The sequence below is a fragment of the Otolemur garnettii genome, unplaced genomic scaffold (genome assembly GCF_000181295.1).
Source record: "Otolemur garnettii isolate 467f Iridium unplaced genomic scaffold, OtoGar3 scaffold00189, whole genome shotgun sequence".
Lineage (NCBI taxonomy): Eukaryota > Metazoa > Chordata > Mammalia > Primates > Galagidae > Otolemur > Otolemur garnettii.
The window spans coordinates 2461383-2469087 of record NW_003852584.1 but is presented as its reverse complement, the minus strand read 5'-3'; the positions used below and the strand labels follow the sequence as shown (position 1 = coordinate 2469087).

At 46.6% G+C, this 7705-nt stretch overlaps 1 protein-coding gene across 1 annotated transcript in view; it reads right to left on the bottom strand.

The window, feature by feature from the left end:
- Positions 1-197: 197 nt before the first annotated feature.
- Positions 198-7705, bottom strand: part of DEXI (Dexi homolog) — a 14308-nt gene continuing 6800 nt past the window's right edge. Inside the window, exon 2 of the mRNA XM_003800905.3 lies at positions 198-839. The gene's annotated coding sequence lies outside the window, so the exon portion shown is untranslated. The remainder of the gene's footprint in view (positions 840-7705) is intronic.

Below are 7705 nucleotides of genomic sequence, written 5' to 3'. Positions count from 1 at the left end.
TTGCTGAGCTTGTGGGAGCTGGGAGGGGGCCAGTGTGGGACTCTCATGCCTACCTATGTGGGGCAGTCTCCAAACCCCGCCAGGTCTCCAACTTGGAAAGTCCTGACTCTTCTCTTTGTCAACCATGATGTTCTGTATAAGAACCCATTTCCCAAATTTCAAAGAAAAAAATAAGGCAGAGCCCCCAGGGGTTGGAGTTGCATACACTTTTTAATGAAAAGAAGTCAGCCTCCTAAGTATTGCTTTTACAGGTTTATCAAAATCAAGTATTCATACCACTCACGTTCTCAGAAAAGTATTTCCAGCCAGGAGAGCAACGTAACTCTCCCCAGCACGATGTCTCAGTTTTGCCAACTTAATGAAGAAGAAGCAACTTGAAATGAAGAAATCAAAACCCTACCCTCAACCTTCAGTAGCTTCCCAGCTGCTTTTCCTTCTGAGTCACTCCCTGAAACAGTTCCCGCATCTAAGACCAGCCTTAGGCTTACCCAGCCGGGCTTATGGCTCAAGTGGCATCCTGTGGCACTGGGAGTCACTTTTGTGTGTGTCGGCGGCTTGAAGTGTCCTCTCCGAAGGTTAAGTGGGGGAAGCAGGTGCAGTTGGGGGTGAAGAGCATGGAAGCAAACTCTGGCTGGGCTCCTGTAAAGACCCATCGTGGCTGCAGAGTCACAAGCCGAGGCCAGGCCATCTGTGGGACGCTGTAGGCCAATGAGGTCTTCAAGTTCCTCTTGGTTTCCCTCTTCTCTGGGGACAGGCACTCAGTTCCAATCTCTCCTTCCACCCTACTGGGTACAGGCAGGAACCTTTCTGTTGGCACAAAGCTTTTGAGGGGAGCAGGCCTAAGAAGAAGGAAAAAGGGCAGTTACTAGCAGAAATAAGGCAAATTCATTAAAAAGAGTTTTGTTTTGTTTTGTGGAGACAGAATCTCACTCTGTCATCCTGGGTAGAGTGTCATGGCATCATAGCTCAAAGCAACCTCCAACTCTTGGGCTTGAGCACTACTCTTGCCTCAGCCTCCCAAATAGCTGGGATTACAGGTGTCCAGCACAACACCCGGCCAATTTTTTTAATTTTTAGTAGAGATGGGGTCTTGCTTTTGCTCAGGCTGGTCTTGAACTCATGAGCTCAAAGCATCTACCCACCTTGGCCTCCCAGAGTGTTGGGATTACAGGTATGAGCCACCACACCTGGCTCAAAAAGTTTTTAATAAAAATTGTAGAAAAATATTTCCAGCCTAAATACGTGGTTTCCAGTGGTTTACGGAATTCAACAGGTGGGGGAAGGCTTACCAGCCTCTAGACTGCAGGATTATTCCAAGTCCCCAGACCCCAGTCAAACTGGGGAACCCAGGCTGGAGAACTAGTGCAATTTCCCACAGGGGAGGAAGAACTATCCTGTCTATTGGGAGGGAGAAGGGTTGCTGGTCCACAGCAAAGGGGTGCAGTCTGCCCAAAGGTTACCCACGGTCTGCTGGCTGCTGTGAGGCTCAAAGGCAGCTGAGCAGAGCTTGGTAGCATCTCCCATCTTGCTTGGAAAATTCTCTGCAACCTATAGGAAGGCTCTGGCCACAGCCAAGCTACTCAGCAGCCTCACGCAGCAACTCTTCCCAGGACATGGCACTGTTTCCAAGGCCTGGCCCCTTGGCAGGTCCCCATTCCCTTCTCTATGTCACCTGGGTGCCAGTGTCTCTGCATACCCAACCCCCTTACAGTTCCCACAAGTCCTGCTCTACTCTGTTCTGAGCCTATCATTCCCAGCTCAGACTGCTCCCTCTGCAAACTTCCCTGAGCATCAAATAGAAACTGTATGCTAACCCATTAACTGCCATGTGAGTTGTATTTAAGTTTTGAGCCTGAGGCCTTAGGAAGCTGTAAAACCTTTCCTTATTTTTTGCTGCTGTCAACTGGCATATCCCTCCTGCCTCCTGTTGCCCTGCTCCAGCTGCCCGCCCAAGCATGCCACAGGTGCTGGGCTGTGTTCTTTGATTACCATAACTTCTTTTTTTTTTTTTTGACACAGAGTCTCATTATGTCACCCTTGGTAGAGTGCCGTGGCATCACAGCTCACAGCAACTTCAAACTCACAGCGATGCCTCAGCCTCCTAACTAGCTGGGACTACAGGGGCCTGCCACAACCCCTGGCTATTGTTTTGGTTGTGTTCGTCACTGTTGTTTAGCAGGCCCGGGCCGAGTTCAAACCTGCCAGCCCCGGTGTATGTGGCCAGCGCCCTTTACCATAACTTCTGATTGTGCATTTCCCCTTAAACAAAATCTATACCATAGTATGTGGCAACGTGACATTTTACACACACTTGGGTATGATTCAGAGGTTGTCATCTAGGACCACTCAAGGTCCACTCCAGATACAACTAAATACTTGTGGAATGACTCAATTCTTAGAAACAAATTCAATTACGTATGTCACATACAAATCACATGAGGTACAATTGATTCAAGCCCTGTGTGAGTTGCATATAACTCACACACAAAATAAAAAATAACAAATTTATCATTAACTTAGAAAGGATCATTTCATTTTGAAGTCTTTATTCTATTTTCATATTAAAACACTGTGGCCCTGGGGCATTCAATGTGTTAAACATGTAAAGTGTATTGTTCAATAGGGCACTATTTTTTTGAAAGAGACACAGTCTTACTATGTTGCCCAGGCTGGACTTGAACCCTATCCTCCTATGTCAGCCTTGAAGTGGTGGGAGTCTCAGGCTGGCTGTACTACAGGTGTACTACAGGTATACTACAAGTATACACTACAGGTGCCCAGCTTGTAACAGGGTGTTATTGACATCTGGGTGAGGACAATTCTTAGATATGGGGGACTATTCTTCTGGCACTGTATGTTTAACAGCATCCTTGTTGCCTGACCATTAAATGTCAGTAGGAACCCCAGTCACCATGATAACTTAAATGCTCCCATCTCCATCTCTAAGGGCCACCTAAGAGAACAGAACTCTCCCACTGAGAACTATGCATCTCTCCATTTGACAGGCAAAGATACTGAGGTTCCGAGAATCCAAGTGATCTGCCTAAAGCTGCATGACTGACTGTGAGAGGTGAAGGTGGCACTGGTTTAGTGATAATGATGGGAATGGTCACACACAGCAGCCACTACTTCCTGAGCTCTTACTGTGTGCCATGAGCCCATAGCAGAGACAGAGGGTATCTCACCATTCCCTCCACTCACTTTGGGCATGCTGACCTGGCACCTTCCACCTGCAGAGCCTGCCTGGGGTCTTCCTCTGCAGGCAGAGCCTTCTTGGCCCCGGGCTGGAAGTGCAGACATAGCTAATGTCTTCCAAGAGCTGCCCAGCACCAGGCTGCTCTTGAGATGCCTGATGTCCTGCAACTGGTAGCAGAATTATTTATTTGGAGTCATCCTCATGAGTACTCACTGTATCAATCACTAAGCCCAGGAGGGGTGTACTTAAGCCCATCTCAGACTTGTGTGGCCAGGGCTTTGGAGAAGATAAAACATCAGCCAGTGAGGAACTCATTCCACCTCAATCCTTGTGACTAAAACAGCAGCCTGAACAAAGTCCCAGCCAGGTTCTGTTTTGGCGGGAGCTACCATCCCACGTGTGCTAACCTCCAGTCTGACCAGACTCTAGCTGAATTATTCTGTTTTCATTGTGGGTATCTGTAGGGTCACCTATTTATGGCATCTGATGCCAGGTTTCCATTTCTGGTGGTTTCTCTCTTTTTAAAACATTTATTTCATTTTAAAAAGAGCTGAGCCAGGCATGACTCACACCTATAATCTCAGCACTTTGGGAGGCAGCAGGATCACTCGAGCCCAGGGGTTTGAGGTTATTGTAAGCTATGATGGCCACTGCACTCTAACCTGGGGAACAGACTTGAGACTGTTCAACTCTGTCTTATAATAAACAAACAATAAAGAAACCAATTTAAAGAAAACAACTGGCCAGGTGCAGTGGCTCAGGCCTGTAAGCCTAGCACTCTGACAAGCCAAGGTGGAAGGATCGCTAAAGCTCAGGAGTTTGAGACCACCCTGAGCAAGAGTAAGATCCTGTCTCCACTAAAAATAGAAAACAATAGCCAGGTATTGTGGCAGGTGTCTATAGTCTCAGCTATTCAGGAAGCTGAGGAAGAAGGATTGCTTGATCCCAGGGGTTTGAGGTTGCTGAGAGCTAGGCTGATGCTATGGCATTCTAGCCTGAGCAACAGAATGAGACTCCGTCTCGGGGGAAAAAAAGAAAAGAAAAGAAAATCAACTAGTTTAATTAATACTAGTTCAGGTGCTAGGGAGATACAGCAAAAACTGATGACCATGTTGTGTAAGGTTTGAGAGACCCTGATCCAAGTGAGTCCCATTGCTGAGAATGAAAGGGCCCAGAAAGGGCAGCGACTTCTGCCCAAAGCCACAGAGTGAGTTGAGGACAGAGATGGGATGCCAGGTTTCTGTGTCTATGGCTAGAGGATGTCCTGGGACACAGGTCAGCTCTCATCAGTCACCCACAGAGCTGTTATGGATCCAATCCTCTCGCTCCTTCAACTTGCAACTAGAGTGTTGGCAAACCTCCAAATGAAAATCGTGACAATACACTTACTAAGCATGTACTTTATATTCACCTGGTACTACTTCAATTCATGTCTTAGCTTTTTTATTCTTCAAAACAACCCTAGGAGGTAGGGCCAAGTAGGACCATTATCCTTGCATTTCAGATGTAGCACAGAGAGGTTAAGTAAGTTGTGCAAAGACACAGCTCATAAACGGCACAGCCAGGATTTGAACCTGTCTGGTCTGACTTCAAAGCCTCAACTCCTCTCAGTACCCTTTTCCTCCCAGGTATGAGGAGTGCCAGGCTGAAAAGCACCCTAGAGATGAGGGTCATAAAATCCATGGCAAGTAGGTTCCCCAGCTTTCTAATACCATTTGAGCATGAGAGACAATTCATTAGCTTTTAACTTCTTTTTTCTTTTCTTTCTGAAACCCTGACCTTTCATTCCCAGTCACTCCCTGGCATTAGGCACAGTGAGTGCCTGATCGGCTTGCTCCTATAGTTGGAAGCACAGTTGGGTACTCCATCTACTTTAAGAAGCAATGTCTCAGCTCAATTTCTCTGCAGAGAAGCTGCCTGGTTCAGAATTTGGCTTAAGTGAGAAAATGGCCCTAGCATCTTACAGGCGCCAGTGGGTGATGCTCTGGGGATTCTTTTCTGCAGTTCAGCTGCCCACTGTCCTACTCCCCTGGGAGTAAGTTCTGAAATTGGCATGTCTGGGCTAATCTCAGCTTGTCCCTTCCTCACTGTATGACCCCAGGCAAGTCACCCAATCTCTCTGGGCCTATTTCCTAATCTGGAATTGGGGACAATGTCCCCTCCATGTGCAGTTAATCTCAGTCAAGGGCCTGGTAATACCCAGTACATGGTGGCTCTGTCCCTCCTTATGCCCACCTGTTCCTAAGTAGAAATCAATAGTCCAGTGAAGCTTTCTCAGGGCCAGGGCCTTCTGAAAACAGCTGCACTTTCCCTGCTCTGAAGACCTTGCCTTCTAGAAACCCACTGCTCATTCCTTTGTGAAGACACTTGGTCCACAATGTGCCTCTGGCAGGTCGCTGCCCAAGACTCTGCGAGACCTTTCAAGGGGTAGCATTTGCCTAACACTTTCATTGAAGTGTGGCCACACCCAAGAACCACCTGGACTATGATTTACTTAAAATTTACCTCACTATCATGAGTACAAACCACCAGCATTTGTCATAATCAGAAGGCAATGCTAAAAATACGGTGAAAATGAAACCATTAATCTAGCATGAAATCCCTGGCCTGCAAACCTGAGCCAGGAGCCAGGCAAAAGGGGACAGTAGTAAATGTTCAGGAGGCCTCAGGGGCCCTGAAAGCCCATCTCCCTCTGCTTCTGCCACCATGTATTCACTTCCTCCCTGGGACAGGCTGTGTAGTCAGGAGGCCCAACACTGTCACCTCATAGATAGGTATCTGGGGTGAGTCACAGAACCTCCCTAAGCCTCAGTTTCCCTCATTCTTTTATGGAATCCTGACCAGTCAGCATCACTGAAGCTCAGGGGAAGCTATGGAGATGTGAGAGGTGAAAAAGGCAGTTATTTTTAACCACCCAGCCAAGCCCCCTGCCAGGAAGGAATCCCAAGAATGAAGCCTTACTGGCATGAGCTCCAGCCACCCCAGGCTTGGGACACTGGATGACAGCTGAGAGGGTATGGCATCACTTTGGACTCAGAGAGTACCAATTATCCCCACCCTTAATCTGCTTCAAAGGCTGCCCACATAGACACGCCCTCCTTGCTGACTGGCCCTCAAGAGTAAGGGTGCTCTAGGAAAGGGGGAGGGCTTCCTGGGCTGCAGCCCCTCTAGGTCTGCCACACCATGAACACTGACTACATCATTAATTAAGCGGTGACCACATGCCATCCACCATCCCATTCCATCTATTAATAATTTGCACAAGCAGGGCTTGGTGGCATGCACCTGTAATCCTAGATACTTGGGAGGCTGAGGTAGGAGGATGGCTTGAGGTCAAGAGCTCGAGATCAGTCTGAGCAAGAGCAAGATCCTGTCTCTACAAAAATAGAAAAAAAATTAGCCAGGCATGGTGGCAGACACCTGTAGTCCTAGCTACTCAGCTACTCTGAAGGCTCAGCTACAACTTAAACTGAGGAGTTTAAAGTTACAGTGAGCTATGATACCACTGCATTCTAGTCTGGGCAAGAGAGTGAGACCCTGTCTCAAAAAATAATATGCAAAAGTCTGTAGGCAGTTACTGCTGTTATCCCTATTTTACAGAGAAGGAGACTGGGGCTTGGGGAGGTGAAGTCACTTATCAGAGGTGTTGGTGGAGCTAAGATTTAAACTGAAATATGTCTGACTCCAAAGCCTCTAAGGCAATAATTTTAGTGGGTACATGAATGTGGTACATAAGTAACACTGAATCACACATACTCAGTGAGCAAGTGATTCAGTTTTCAGTTCCTGATTGATCCTTATGATTACTTAAAGGAGAAAGTTCCGGTTTGGTGCTGGTATAGTTTCATCTCCTGGCAGTTACGAAGCTCTCTTTTCAACAAAGAGGGAGCCGGTCCTATAGGCCCTAGGTTCTTAGCTGGCTTCAGTACCTGGCCAAAACTTAATGGCTTTGGCATACATTATCTTTTTCCCCATACCAAGTGGTAACAGTTTTTTCTTTACAATGACAAAAACTCTGTAAAATAAATTCACATAAAAGAGGAGAAGCTGGGCACGATGGCATGTAACACCAAGACTCCATAAGGCCTTCTCGAGAACATTTGCCAAACACCTTCCTCCATGTCTGGCTACATCCAAGAACCACCTGGACTATTATTTACTTAGCAACACTTTTTAAAACTCAAATATTTAAAAGGAACCTTTATATCACTGTTGTGAATTAAAAATAAATAAACATAATTTGTGATAAACAGAAGGTGATGATAAAAATACAAGGAAAATGAAATTATTAATCTAGATGGATGCCTCTGGTCTGCGAAACTTAGCAGAAGCCGGTTTTACTCTCAGCTACTTGGGAAGCTCAAGTGGAAGGATCACTTATACCTAGGAGTTTGAGGCTAACCTGGGCAACATAGTAAGACCCCGTCTCTAATTCTTAAAAAGTTTTTTCACAAAGTAATTTTTTTTTTTGTAGTTTTTGGCCAGGGCTGGGTTTGAACCCACCACCTC